Source organism: Ranitomeya variabilis, chromosome 7 (genome assembly GCF_051348905.1).
Source record: "Ranitomeya variabilis isolate aRanVar5 chromosome 7, aRanVar5.hap1, whole genome shotgun sequence".
In the NCBI taxonomy this organism is placed as follows: Eukaryota; Metazoa; Chordata; class Amphibia; order Anura; family Dendrobatidae; genus Ranitomeya; species Ranitomeya variabilis.
This window is the reverse complement of record NC_135238.1, coordinates 49,752,933-49,767,986: the sequence shown is the minus strand read 5'-3', so window position 1 is coordinate 49,767,986 and position 15,054 is coordinate 49,752,933.

The window sequence follows — 15,054 nt, the reverse complement described above, 5'->3', positions numbered from 1 at the left end:
TGTATTTCAGACAGCACTCCCAGGTAGAGGCAGGTATTACGAACCAAGTGAGGTTTTTCATATGTATTAGACATGGGTACTAGGTAAAATAACTAATACACAAGACCCTACATCTTCAAGATTCCCTTGTGGTTGTAGGACAATCTACAGGCCGAATAGCATTTACAGCTAATCTCAATGATGTTCAACTCTAATAATTATTTTACCTATAATCCTCAAAAAAAGTTATAACGTGATAAAAAAAAAGGAAGTTGCATTTTTACTTCCTTTTTGTCTTCCATACATTTTATATGACAAAATTCAATATGATGCAATTTTCTGTTTGCACTCTCTTGTGTCTTTTGCTTTGCGGTTTTCTGCATTGTTCACAGCGGCAAATACTAAAGTCTCATTGGGGATTGTGAATTCACTACTCTGTCCTATACTTGCTGCTTCAAGAAGTCTTTTCTAGTCTGTCCCTGGAATAGAAAAGGGAGAGTGTTTGCTCATTCGCATGGAGTACATTACAGTGCCTGGTCAGGGATTGTGCTGGGGAAGAAAAGATTCACAATCTTGTACTCCTAGTAGCAACAAATCCATAAATTTTGCTATACCACTAGTAATCTTTGTCTGTTAAATGGCCAAAGTGTGAACATGCTCTTAAACGTTGCATGTTTACCAACTTATGCTCCGGCTCATTTTTTTTGGTCTTGGTTTAGTTTGTTGTATTTTGTACAAACAGGTGTAATAACAAGGGTGGTAGATATTTCACTTCTAATACAAGGGTTGATAGGTATAGAAAAATCTATTAATTTTATATTAATCAATATTAGGGCATTATGAATAAATAGAACTTTTCTATTTATCATCAATCCATCAATAGAAAATATTCTGTATTTGTAGTAATTCTGGGCAGAGCTCATTCCTAATCTTGTGTTGCTGCCTTTTGAGTTCTTGCAACGTTTTAGCCCAGTACGACTTTACTGTAGTGGATATGTTTTTATATGGCGGTATTTAGGAAGCTGTACACTTCATGGTCAGCAGATGGCGCACTAGGCTTCTATACACAATTATAATGAAAATAGAACAGGCTAAATAAGAATAAATGGAGGTCAGATGTAGTCTGCACAATAAAAAAAAAAGAAATGATCAACAAGCGACTTGCATTTTGAGTCCCAATAAACACAGTCAGTCTGGGGCACTGCAGTCCATATCTGGCCCGCACTGAACACTCACACAGACCACCACAAACTAACAAGGCTAACCACATGGGCTGCCAATACTCCTTTTTCATTACTGGTTATGCGGTCGACCATTCATCTTCTTTACAACCGACCTCCTACGTTGGACTCCTATCAGCCGTGAGATCACCCATGGTCAGTCGCTAGCTCACCGTCCACTCCATGCGTTATGAGGTCAGCGGTTTTTCCAACATGTCCTCTCCCCTATCTCCTAACAGACCTTTCCATCACTTCTCCCAACGCCTGGTCCATCACTTCAATCCCGAAAACGTAGTCATTCACCACAGACGAAGAAGTAGCTTGCTCCATTGACTAAAGTCTCAAGCTGGAACCAGCTATACACGAGTCTAGCGCCTCACACAGTAACGCACGCACACTGCCCACACTGTGCCTAATCTTAGTCAGTGAGTTTCCTCCTAGGGTCACGGTCACACTTTCAGTATTTGGTGAGTTTTTTACCTCAGTGTTTGTAAGCCAAAACCAGGAGTGGGGGAGAAATACAGAAGTGGTGACGTGTTTCTATTATACTTTTCCTCTCATTGTTCCCCTCCTGGTTTTGGTTTATAAATACTGAGGTAAAATACTGACCAAATACTGAACGTGTGAGCGTGGCCTAACAACCTATCTCAGGAAAAACAGGCGCCAAGAACAAAAGAAAAAAAACACCACTTCTTAAGCACATTTTTAGTTGTAATAAATCTGACTAAATGGAATGACTATTTGAGCCTATGCCGTCCTTTTCATACCCATAGTACTCGAGTGTAAGGCTGGGTTCACATTGCGCTCAGTGACTCCGTTAAACGGACTACGTTACACCGCGGCATAACGCGGTGTAACGTAGTCCGTTAACGCCGCCATTGAAAGCAATGTCGGACGCATTGCCAGCGGGCGTGCGCTAGGGATGTGCCGTCATTGAGTGACGGACCCCGAGACGCGGGCTGCAGCGTTTCCGGGTCCGTCACTGCTAGCGCAGATAGGGCTAGCAGATGCTCTATCTGCGCTAGCGCGCTGCGAATGTCGGCACTTGCGTTACAGCAGCCCGTTAGCGTATGTGCTGAACGGGCTGCTGCTAACGCAGTGTGAACCTAGCCTTACATGTAGCTCAGCATTGAGACCACCATCAATCCTGGTCAAGTATCCAATGCCTTTGACTGTGAAACAACCTCATATCAGACTGCATCCACCGAACTTGACAATTCCTTCAATTTCCCGATCCGTTCACCCCTTCTTCCCTTCTTTCTTTCACACCCATTTGCACCGATCACAGCTTCGTCTATTGACTTTCATCTTACTGCTGCAAATCATCTGTTTCCAATCTTCTACTGTCCACTTTTTGTACTATTTTGAAAACTCTAGCCGATGCTTCTTATGACGATATTGAAGTTGAGACTTCTTCACCATTTTTCGGGCCACCATTTCCAGACTACTTCTGTAACGTGCGTAGCACGGTGTTTGCATCAATGTCTGTGATCTCACTATTACGAAGCATAAGACCCTCCTCCACTGCCGAGTTTTTTGCACCAGAACTGATAGACCTTGTGATGAGCCGACTTGTTGACTGATATTTTGCCTGGATGTCCACCCTTTGGCTCGGAATGGATGTATGGACTATATTTTGCCTGGACTTCCTCCTTTTGTCTTCTGAATGGATGGACGGACTTCCTTTCGTATTCTTCCAACTGTCATGGCGCTCACATGATGCAGTTTGGCATTTTTCTTGGCCGAGAGACCGCTATCGATGAGCTGGATAATGTGGTTTCTCTTTTCTTGGGAAATCGCCTTCATGGCTCGATTTGAACCAGTGACCTTTCACTTGGGAATCAACCTAATTAACACACCGAGCTATTAGGGAATGTGGGAACAGGTATTTTGTAGTATTCTGGAAGAAAAAGATTATTCTACCACAAGAAGCAAAACGGTAACTAATCATCTGCTAAATAGTTGTAAGTCAAATTTATGTATGAGATAGCCAAGATGGTTGTCTATAAAATGTTGGTAGTCTCATGATCAAAGCAGTAGTGGATGGTGAGATATGGAGCCTGAAAGTCAAAAGTTCAAAACAGTGTTACCTTTTCACTTGAGTGTAGTTTTGATAAAATCCCTGTTTTTTTTGTGCTGCAGATCTAGCAGTTCTCTGAATACAGAGCTCTGTATAACCCCGCCCACAGCACTGATTGGCAGATTGTTGTATACACTGCATAGGCAGAAATCTGCCACTCAGTGGTGAGAGCGGCGTTATACTGAGCTCATGAAGATAGAGGACTAGATGGCAGTAGGTTTTCCTGTCCTTTACTAATTACTTCCTTCTAATAAAACAGTGATTTGATCAAAACTACAGCAAGCAGCCCAGTAAGTGACACATCGCTGAAGTCAGGGTCTCTGTCTCTACATTAAGCTGAGCTAAGATTTGGTAGCATAAACCTGATATCAGATTGCCTTTAGACGATGGCAACGATCATGTGGTGACACGTGGGTTTAGGTTTCTTTTTCTTAATTTACTTTGTAGGCTATTAATAATATTTCACATCTTATTTTTTTCCTTTATAAAGAACATTGTGAACAAAAAATTGACATTTCCCAATTACGTAAAGGTTGTAGGCGGTCGTATTATTTTCTAAAAAGCCGAGTGTTTACTAGAATAATAAAATCAATGCTCGCTGGTTCTTTCCAACGACGCCATCTGAATCCGTTAAGAAAAACAGCGACCTTCACTGAGTAGACTGTGCCACTCGCCGGGGGTAATAATGGCTGCGCACTGTAGAAAACATTGCTTGTGACACGTACGTCTCATTACCAGACTTGCTCCGGTGTATAGCTGAGAACGTACAACACCATCTGTTGGGAAAGCGGATTGCTCTGTGGGCCGCTGTGAAATCCAGGAGTTTAAGATCAAACTCAGCAAAGTCGTCCTAACTAAAATTGCAGCTAGGCAAAATTACCCTTCCTTACAGAATATAGTAGCTTGCCATTAATGGGCAATTAAAGGGGTGGTCCACGTAGTTGCTAACAGAAGCTGCTACCCTCCTGTTCAACCTGGTTCCTGCTCAGAATGATCACTGACCGCTCCTGCCAGCGATTATGCTGTTTCTGGTGGGTCAAAGTGCTCACCACACATCTAGATAAGTTCCTTAGGGGGTCTACTTTCCAAAATGGTGTCACTTGTGGGGGGTTTCAATGTTTAGGCACATCAGTGGCTCTCCAAACGCAACATGGCGTCCCATCTCAATTCCTGTCAATTTTGCATTGAAAAGTCAAACGGCGCTCCTTCCCTTCCGAGCTCTGCCATGCGCCCAAACAGTGGTTTACCCCCACATTTGGGGTATCGGCATACTCAGGACAAATTGTACAACACCGTTTGTGGTCCATTTTCTCCTGTTACCCTTGGTAAAATAAAACAAATTGGAACTGAACTAAATTTTTTGTGAAAAAAAGTTAAATGTTCATTTTTATTTAAACATTCCAAAGATTCCTGTGAAACACCTGAAGGGTTAATAAACTTCTTGAATGTGGTTTTGAGCACCTTGAGGGGTGCAATTTTTAGAATGGTGTCACACTTGGGTATTTGCTATCATATAGACCCCTCAAAATGACTTCAAATGAGATGTGGTCCCTAAAAAAAAAATGGTGTTGTAAAAATGAGAAATTGCTGGTCAACTTTTAACCCTTATAACTCCCTAACAAAAAAAAAATTGGGTTCCAAAATTGTGCTGATGTAAAGTAGACATGTGGGAAATGTTACTTATTAAGTATTTTGTGTGACATATCTCTGTGATTTAATTGCATAAAAATTCAAAGTTGGAAAATTGCGAAATTTTCAAAATTTTCGCCAAATTTCCTTTTTTTCACAAATAAACGCAGGTAATATCAAAGAAATTTTACCACTATCATGAAGTACAATATGTCACGAGAAAACAATGTCAGAATCACCGGGATCCGTTGAAGCGTTCCTGAGTTATAACCTCATAAAGGGACAGTGGTCAGAATTGTAAAAATTGGCCCGGTCCATAACGTGCAAACCACCCTTGGGGGTAAAGGGGTTAAAATCTGAAATGTTGGCCTACTAGAATGTATATTCAGTAAATGCACTCAATACTTGGTCGGGGCTCCTTTTGCATCCATTAGTGCATCAGTGCGGCATGGCATGGAGACGATCAGCCTGTGGCACTGCTGAGGGGTTATGGAAGCCCAGGTTGCTTTGATAGCAGCCTTCAGCTCGCCTGCATTGTTGGGTCTGGTGTCTCTCATCTTCCTCTTCACAATTCCCCATAGATTCTCTATGGGGTTAAGGTCAGGCGAGTTTGCAGCCAATCAAGCACAGCGATACTGTTGTAAACCAGGTATTTGTACTTTTGGCAGTGTGGACAGGTGCCAAGTCCTGCTGGAGAATGACATTTCCATCTCCTAAAAGCTTGTCGGCAGAGGGAAACATGAAGTGCTCTTGGTAGACGGCTGCGCTGACTTTGGTCTTGATAAAACACAGTGGACCTACACCAGCAGATGACATGGCTCCCCACACCATCACTGATTGTGGAAACTTCACAATAGACCTTGGAAATCAAGGTTCCAGAGTCTGGAGGAAGAGTGGAGAGACCACAATCCAAGCTGCTTGAGGTCTAGTGTGAAGTATCCACAATCAGTGATGGTTTCGGGAGGCATGTCCTCTGCTGGTGTAGGTCCACTGTGTTTTATCAAGACCAAAGTCAGCACAGCCGTCTACCAGGACATTTTAGAGCACTTCATGCTTCCCTCTGCCGACAGGCTTTTTGGAGATGGAAATTTCATTCTCCAGCAGGACTTGGCACCTGTCCACACTGAGATAATGACTTTTGGGTTTTCATTGGATGTAACTCATAATCATCAACATTAACAGAAATTAACACGTGAAATACATCACTCTGTTTGTAATGAGTCTACGTAATATGTGAGTTTCACTTTTTGTATTTAAGTTTCTGGTGAAAGGGGAGGAAAGGAAAAAAGCGCACCGATCTAAATGTAAATGTATAATAAGGTCGTAGGTGAATATAGGTGGCACTCACCTTTTATAAATCTTGATATCTTGCATATAGGTCACTTGCGACCATTAGGTGTTCAAAGGTGGATTTCTTCTGTGGTCGGTATGCTGCAAATCCCTGGTAGCTAGTACGTCACTCAGACCAAGTAACCATAGGAGTGTTATCCAATAAACTTTATACCAGGCTATTTGCGCTCCCGTGGGTGACAATATACCTGAGGAAGACATCTATACTGTCGAAACGTGTTGTATGTACTTTTTCTTGAGAAATAATAAAAACCTTTTTTGGATAATAAGAAGCCTTGGATCCTACACCCACGGGAGCGCAAATAGCCTGGTATAAAGTTTATTGGATGATTTTTTTGTATTGAAGAACTGAAATAAATTAACTTTTTGATGATATTCTAATTTTGTGAGATGCACCTGTATGCCCCTCTCTTTTGGACTCCCTCTCTGAAGCAGACCTCAGGGCCCTTACTTTTGAATAGACACTGACCACTGCTGGCGAAATGGACAAGAGGAAACTGCTGCTAAAGTCATTATTAAAGGGATTGTCTCATTAGAGGCATTTCTCTCAAAATGTGACCACCTTACCGATCAGATATGGCCCCAGGTCTTATTCCTTTCAAACAGACATGATTTTGTTGGAGGAATGGATATAGTATCACATGGTGGTTATTGCAGAAAATATAACATGGTCGTGGTCACGGCACAATCCGACCCAACTGACATCCTTAGATGCGATCTTCATGTCACATTAGTAGATATAAGTCGACATCGACAGGTTTCTTCTTTTGTTTTATCGACAGGTTTGGCTGATGGTCTAGTATGGGGGGGGGCACTGGCCGACTGATGGTCTGGGTAGATGTTGATCTCACATTTTGGACCACCGATCTCTTGGTGCTGAGCTGCCGGTTGATGTCAAACTTAACAGTTTCTTACAGGGAAACTATGGCCGAGCAACATTCTCCTGTGTATGGAAGAGTTGACTAGAACGACTGTCAGCCGAACGAGCCGCCTAAACATTGTCTGACTGAAAGCCATCTAATGCGTACGGCCAACTCTACAACCTGCATATACACATTAGACAAAAATCTGCCAAAATGGAAGGTTTTATCTGGTTCAGCCAATGTATGAAAAAAATCATCACCTGGACAATCTTCATTTTCTAAAATTGGTTTGGATTTTAGCGTTGGATGAGGAAGAAAGACTTGTGAAGATGCTTAAAAGCACTTTTTGTGTGAAACCCCAGTAGTAGAAAACAAATCACAGGTCCATTGTGTAACTATGCGAAGACCCAACATGTTCGAAAATATAAAAAAATCAAGATCTAGATGCCAGACTAAGGAGAAGAACAAGGAGATTCTGTTGGCGCTGGGTGTCGATTTCATGGTCCGACTGTAATCAGACCTGGGCCTGTATTGTGAGCGTTACCCCCCCGGCCCATATTACCGTCCCGCTGCTGACGGCACTGACCTTATTACAGAAAGCTGGAGGACAATCTGACGGTGGTTTGTTCTCTGTGGTCTGGAAATCTACAAGCTCAGGTCAGTGCTTTTACATCGCCATCATTTTATTACACTGTTTATACCATTTTAGCTTTACGAATATATCGTTATCTTCCACCTATGGTATCTGTCAGCCGCGTCTTATCCTGGGGTCTGGAGGTAGCGTCATCCTTAGTGTCCTCAACCGGGACTACAACTCCTAGCATCGGTCTGTAAGTGAAAAGTGGATTTTAATTACAAGTCCAGAGGGAAGAAATATCAATGTTTCGGCAGCCATATTCCTCGGCTTCCGGACCTCTGTGAGTACGACATTAGGGAAGAGTCGGCCGACATCATCTGTCAGGGGAAAAAGGATTCGGAATAATACATTTCAACACCTGATCCTTTAATTCTCTGGGGCAGTGAGACACCGGCAGGGAGGCCTGGCAGAGACTTACTCCTCTCTCATTGAAAACACCTGCAAGCTCAGGCAAAAGAGTCATGTAAGTGGATGGGGGTAAAGAGAATAAAGAGACAGACCTGACTGGCAAACACCGCTGGGTAAGGTGTATGGGCGTCTGCAGGCTTTACTGCAATTATTTATTAGGGAACACTGACAACTTCATAATGAATAATAACAGTCTCATTATACATGAGATGATGGAAGATGTATTGTGGTCACAAGGGTAAAATCCATTGTTACCTATATTATTATAGGAGAAAATCTATTCTACAGCTGACGCTACTTATCTATCTATCTATTATATATCTATCTGTCTATCTATCTATCTATCTATCTATCATCTATCTATTATCTATCTGTATATCTATCTATATAACATCTATTATCTATCTATTATATATCTGTCATCTATCTATTATCTATCTATTATCTATCTATCTATTATCTATCTATCATCTATCTATGTATTATCTATTGATGTATTATCTATCTATCCATCATCTATATAATATCTATTGTCTATCTATTATCTATCTATTTATCTATCTATATATTATCTATCTATTAACTATCTATATATTATCTATCTATTATATCTATCATATCTATCTATCTATCTGTCTGTCTGTCTGTCTGTCGTATCTATCTATTATCTATCTATTTATCTATCTATATATTATCTATCTATTAACTATCTATCTATATATTATCTATCTATTAACTATCTATCTATATATTATCTATCTATCTATGTCTGTCTGTCTGTCTGTCTGTCTATCGTATCTATCTATTATCTATCTATCTATCTATCTATCTATCTATCTATCTATCTATCTATCTATTTACTATCTTTTAACTATCTATATATTATCTATCTATTATATCTATCTATCTATCTATCTATCTATCTATCTATCTATTCTCTCTATCTATCGCCTTGCACTAGGCATAACCTCCCTATTTATTCCTTTCTGTGAGGCTCTCCTGTTCACACCACCGTTGAGGCTTCTATTATTAACAGGTTCATGACCTGATAAATCCGATTCCTACAGATTCCGATAAATCCTTTTGGGCTGTGTCAGAATTCATCAGAGCACCGACTTCTGTACATCCAACAATGTGTTTAGGAACTGAGCCTTCATCTTATCTGTCTAATTCTGAGATATACAACAATGAGTAAAATAATTCCCGCACCATAGCCCATGATTTATAAAATAATAAAACTGATTAAATTGTGCCATTAACCATTCTGCTACCAGGACTCAAAACACCCATGAATTTTAGTTACTACCCAATCAAAATAACGCGGAGCCGCTACTTAGGATGATGTGGACAGTTCTGCGCTTCTGGTTTTATCATCCTTTCAGTCTTATTCAGGTTTATGATGCCTTAAAATTTCCCAAATCTTCCTGATGGACCTGTAACAAATGTGACCTTGAAATGATGCGGAGGAACGACAAAGTGAAGGGTGGATGTCATGTTCAGAGAGCTCTGACCGCTTGTGAGACGATGCGATGGAAAGAACAAGGACGTCGGTCATTTTATAGGTGGAGAATAAAGTAGAAACAGGGCAGAAAAACTGGGATTTTCTACAGTAGATATTTTTTAGTCTAAATAAATACATAGAATACCATGGAGATCAGGACAAAAAAAAAGGTAAAAACCTACAAAAATGAGCAAACAATACAAATACAGATCCGATTCACAGATTAAATATATCTTCAGTGACCACAGATTTACTCATTACTGAGATAGGAGAGGACAGTTGGTGCTCGTAAAGTTCTATGGAGAACTGTAAGTCAGGAGAACGTGCAGGATAATATATGTGTCGGCTTCTAGCTCTTCCTTCCTCCATAGAATTTTAAAAGCACCAACTGCCATCTCCTATCTCAGTAATGGGAAGGTCCATCTTCAGATTTTAGATTTTATCCATGAATTGAAAGTCAATGATCAGTCCAGGAGGAGAAAAAAGCAGATTTCTCTGATAAGATATATTACAAAGTTGCTTATTTTCATGTGTACTATTGATTTATAAGATAAAAATTAAAACTACAATTACTCTTTCAATATATGATGACGTAATATAAAGCTTCAAAATAGTCATAAGTAAAGTAAATAAATGAATATACTTATACATAAGTGGCAGGTAATAATAACAAAATCAGATACAAGTGCAAAAGGTACAAGTTGTGCATCAAGAAAAAAAAGTGAGCAGAAATATGAACATTACTATATGACTGAGATGATGTTGGATAAATGAAAAATTAAGTATTTTTCACCAAAAAATATTGCAATTACACCTGTTTCAAGGGCGCCTTCTCCCAACGGCAATTTTAAGATCTCTCCACAGGTGTTCAATAGGATTTATAGCCAGACTCATTGCTGGTGACTTCAGAGCTCTTCAGCACTTTGCTTCCACCCACTTCTGTGTGCTTTTTGAAGTATGTTTAGGGATCATTGTCCTACTGGAAAGCCCACGGTCTTGGACACAAACTCAGAAATATAAAGATTACCAAAATCCTTTGGTAATCTTCAGATTTCATGATGCCTTGCACATAGTCAAAGCACCCAGTGCCAGAGGCAGCAAAGAAACCCCAAAACATCTTTGAACTTCCACCATATTTGACTGTAGGTACTGTGTTCTTTTCTTTGTAGGCTTCACTCCATTTTTCGTAAACAGTATAATGACGTGCTTTACCAAAAAGCTCCATCTTGGTCTAATCTTTCCACAAGACGCTTTTCCAGAAGGATTTTGCCTTAATCAAGTACATTTTGGCAAACTGCAGTCTAGCTTTTTATGTCTCTGTGTCAGCAGTGGGGTACTCCTGGGTCTCCTGCCATAGCGTTTAATTTCATTAAAACGTCGACGGATAGTTTGCACTGACACTGATGCCCCCTAAGCCTGCAGGGCAGCTTGAATTTCTTTGGAACCTGATTTGGGACTATCCTGCGTTGCAACCTTTCATCTATTTTTCTCTACCGACCACGTCCCGGGAGATTAGATTCAGGTCGATGGGTTGTAAACTTCTTGATTATGTTGTGCACCGTGGACAAAGAAACGTCCAGATCCCTGGAGATGGACTTGTAATCTTGAGATTGTTGATATGTTTAAACAATTTGGGTTCTCAAGTCCTCTTACAGTTCTCCAATTTGCCTTTTTTTCTGTTTTTTTGTGTTGTTCCAATCCACACAAAAGGCAATAAACATGTATATAACAAAACACGTGTAATTGCAATAATTTTCTGGGAAAAATGCTTAATTTTCTGGAACAATTAAAAGGGTGCCAACTCTTTTGGCCATGACTGTATGTTTTTATTGGATCTGATTTGCATTGTTGGTCCATTTGTTCTTGAAGAGTTTCACGGTTTGTGTTGGGCAAATGTGTTATTTTCCATGGATTTTGTTGTGCTAATATACATTTGAACATTATTTTCTGACTTGAGGTGTCTCTTTTCCGTGTTGTTAGTTGTGTCTATAACAAAACCAAAGAAATGATCTGGAGCATAAGCTGATATACCTGCAGTGATTAAGAGCACGTTCACACTGTGGACATTTCACAGACAAAACCTAAGGGAAAAAAACAACAAAATGAGCATATACGCTATAGTAAATTAAAAAAAAGTATATAGTAACAGTACATGTAAATAATATAGGGTACTTAACTAACACTATTTTGATCAGAAAAGCGTAAAATCCTTCCCACCACGACAAGGTGACCCAATTGGGATGGTCTATAATATTAAAACCTTACCCTGTGTCAGCCGACCTCAATATAGATAAGGATAGGGCAGAATAGAGGCCCAATTGTTTAGACGCCTGCCCATGGGAAGCTATATAGACAAAATGCACAGCCCAAGAAGGGGGTTTGTAAAGGTTCTAATTGGGATAAGGATAGGACTTCCCGATTGGGTCACCTTGTCGTGGTGGGATGGCTTTTATTTTTTTTATTTTTTTTTTAAATAGCGTTAACTAAGTCCCCTTTGTTATTTACATGCATTATTACTATTTACATCCTACAGAGTATATTCACATTTTGTTTTTTTTGTTTTTTATTGGGATTAGTTATGTCTAAAAAAAAAAAAAAAAGAAAACGGCTATCATGCAATTTTCCTGATCTTGAATGACTAATTTACCTAGTTAGGAAATATCCAGTTGTGTAGACAGTGATTCTCAATAGGGTCGGCGATCGTGATGTTGGGCCCTGACCACATGCCCAGACGAGCGCCACTTACTACTGTATCATCGTCTGGTGCCACAATGACGTTACTGCATTGCTGCATGTTCTTGACTGCCTGCTGCATAGAAGATGTCGGAGATTCAGGGTTAGGGAAAAAGAGAGGGCAAAAAAATAACAAAATTATGTGTTCTTGCATGCTAGAATGCCCATGGCTCAAGAACTGGACTCTGCGGTGGTCTCTGGGGGGTCAGGAAGCATCACATTCTTCAGGCACCTGATTGGTAATGCCCATGATTGGGTGTGCTTCTGATGATTACTTATTTCATCCACTTGGTGACTCTACTACCCTAGTGGTACCCACTATACCCAGAGTGCATCTGTGTACTTTGCCCTTTCGAAAACCCATCTTTATGCCTGTGCATAAATCCATACGTAAATTCAGTCCTACGCAAAAATGAAAAAAAAAATAAGAATATGATCAGTAGTTACAGGGTGCATCCTGTCAAAGGACATGAGTATAGAAGGAGAAAACTAAAAGGAACATGTACAAGGAGCTAGAATTGGCAAGGTTCCTGAGGTATTCAACAAGTACAGTGGGTATATTGTAATACTCTTCTGTGCTGCAAAGGTTTTATTTCCTCAGGTGTCACATGGAACATCGTATTCCCAAATGTTCCTCTACACAAGGAGATCTGTGAGCATTTCTCAGATAATTCAGGTGCCTTCTACCACAGGTTTCCAAATTATTTACAGGTCATAAAGTGAACTATAATAACTATAATGTCCTCCCTTATTAACTATTTTAGTGCTACACTGTCCTACCTTATGAACTAAAACCGACACACGCTCATCCATTATGAATTAAGAGATTGCACTGTCCTCTCTTAAGAGCTATGACCTAAATGTTCTAATTCCTTTACTCTGTTACTGTCTTATGAGATATGACCTCCTTGTTGTACCTGTTTCACATTGTTCCCTGTCTACTGTTTTATCTCACGTTGTCCCCCCACCACACTGTCTCCCCTCCATACTGTGCCCATCTTCACACTGTCCCAGCTCCATACTATGCCCATCTTCACACTGTCCCAGCTCCATACGGTGCCCATCTTCACACTGTCCCAGCTCCATACTGTGCCCATCTTCACACTGTCCCAGCTCCATACGGTGCCCATCTTCACACTGACCCAGCTCCATACGGTGCCCATCTTCACACTGTCCCAGCTTCATACTATGCCCATCTTCACACTGTCCCAGCTCCATACTGTGCCCATCTTCACACTGTCCCAGCTCCATACTGTGCCCATCTTCACACTGTCCCAGCTCCATACTGTGCCCATCTTCACACTGTCTCAGCTCCATACTGTGCCCATTTTCACACTGTCCCAGCTCCATACTGTGCCCATCTTCACACTGTCCCAGCTCCATACTGTGCCCATCTTCACACTGTCCCAGCTCCATACGGTGCCCATCTTCACACTGACCCAGCTCCATACTGTGCCCATCTTCACACTGTCCCAGCTCCATACTATGCCCATCTTCACACTGTCCCAGCTCCATACTGTGCCCATCTTCACACTGTCCCAGATCCATACTATGCCCATCTTCACACTGTCCCAGCTCCATACGGTGCCCATCTTCACACTGTCCCAGCTCCATACTGTGCCCATCTTCACACTGTCCCAGCTTCATACTGTGCCCATCTTCACACTGTCCCAGCTCCATACTATGCCCATCTTCACACTGTCCCAGCTCCATACTGTGCCCATCTTCACACTGTCCCAGCTCCATACTGTGCCCATCTTCACATTGTCCCAGCTCCATACTGTGCCCATCTTCACACTGTCCCAGCTTTATACTATGCCCATCTTCACACTCTCCCCGCTCCATACTATGCCCATCTTCACACTGTCCCAGCTCCATACTGTGCCCATCTTCACACTCTCCCAGCTCCATACTGTGCCCATCTTCACACTGTCCCAGCTCCATACTGTGCCCATCTTCACACTGTCCCAACTCCATACTGTGCCCATCTTCACACTGTCCCAGCTCCATACTGTGCCCATCTTCACACTGTCCCAACTCCATACTATGCCCATCTTCACACTGTCCCAGCTCCATACTATGCCCATCTTCACATTGTCCTAGCTCCATACTGTGCCCATCTTCACACTCTCCCAGCTCCATACTGTGCCCATCTTCACACTCTCCCAGTTCCATACTGTGCCCATCTTCACACTGTCCCAGCTCCATACTATGCCCATCTTCACACTGTCCCAGCTCCATACTATGCCCATCATCACACTGTCCTAGCTCCATACTATGCCCATCTTCACACTGTCCCAGCTCCATACTGTGCCCATCTTCACACTGTCCCAGCTTCATACTATGCCCATCTTCACACTGTCCCAGCTTCATACTATGCCCATCTTCACACTGTCCGAGCTCCATACTGTGCCCATCATCACACTGTCCTAGCTCCATACTATGCTCATCTTCACACTGTCCCAGCTCCATACTGTGCCCATCTTCACACTGTCCGAGCTCCATACTGTGCCCATCTTCACACTGTCCCAGCTCCATACTATGCCCATCTTCACACTGTCCCAGCTCCATACTGTGCCCATCATCACACTGTCCTAGCTCCATACTATGCCCATCTTCACACTGTCCCAGCTCCATACTGTGCCCATCTTCAC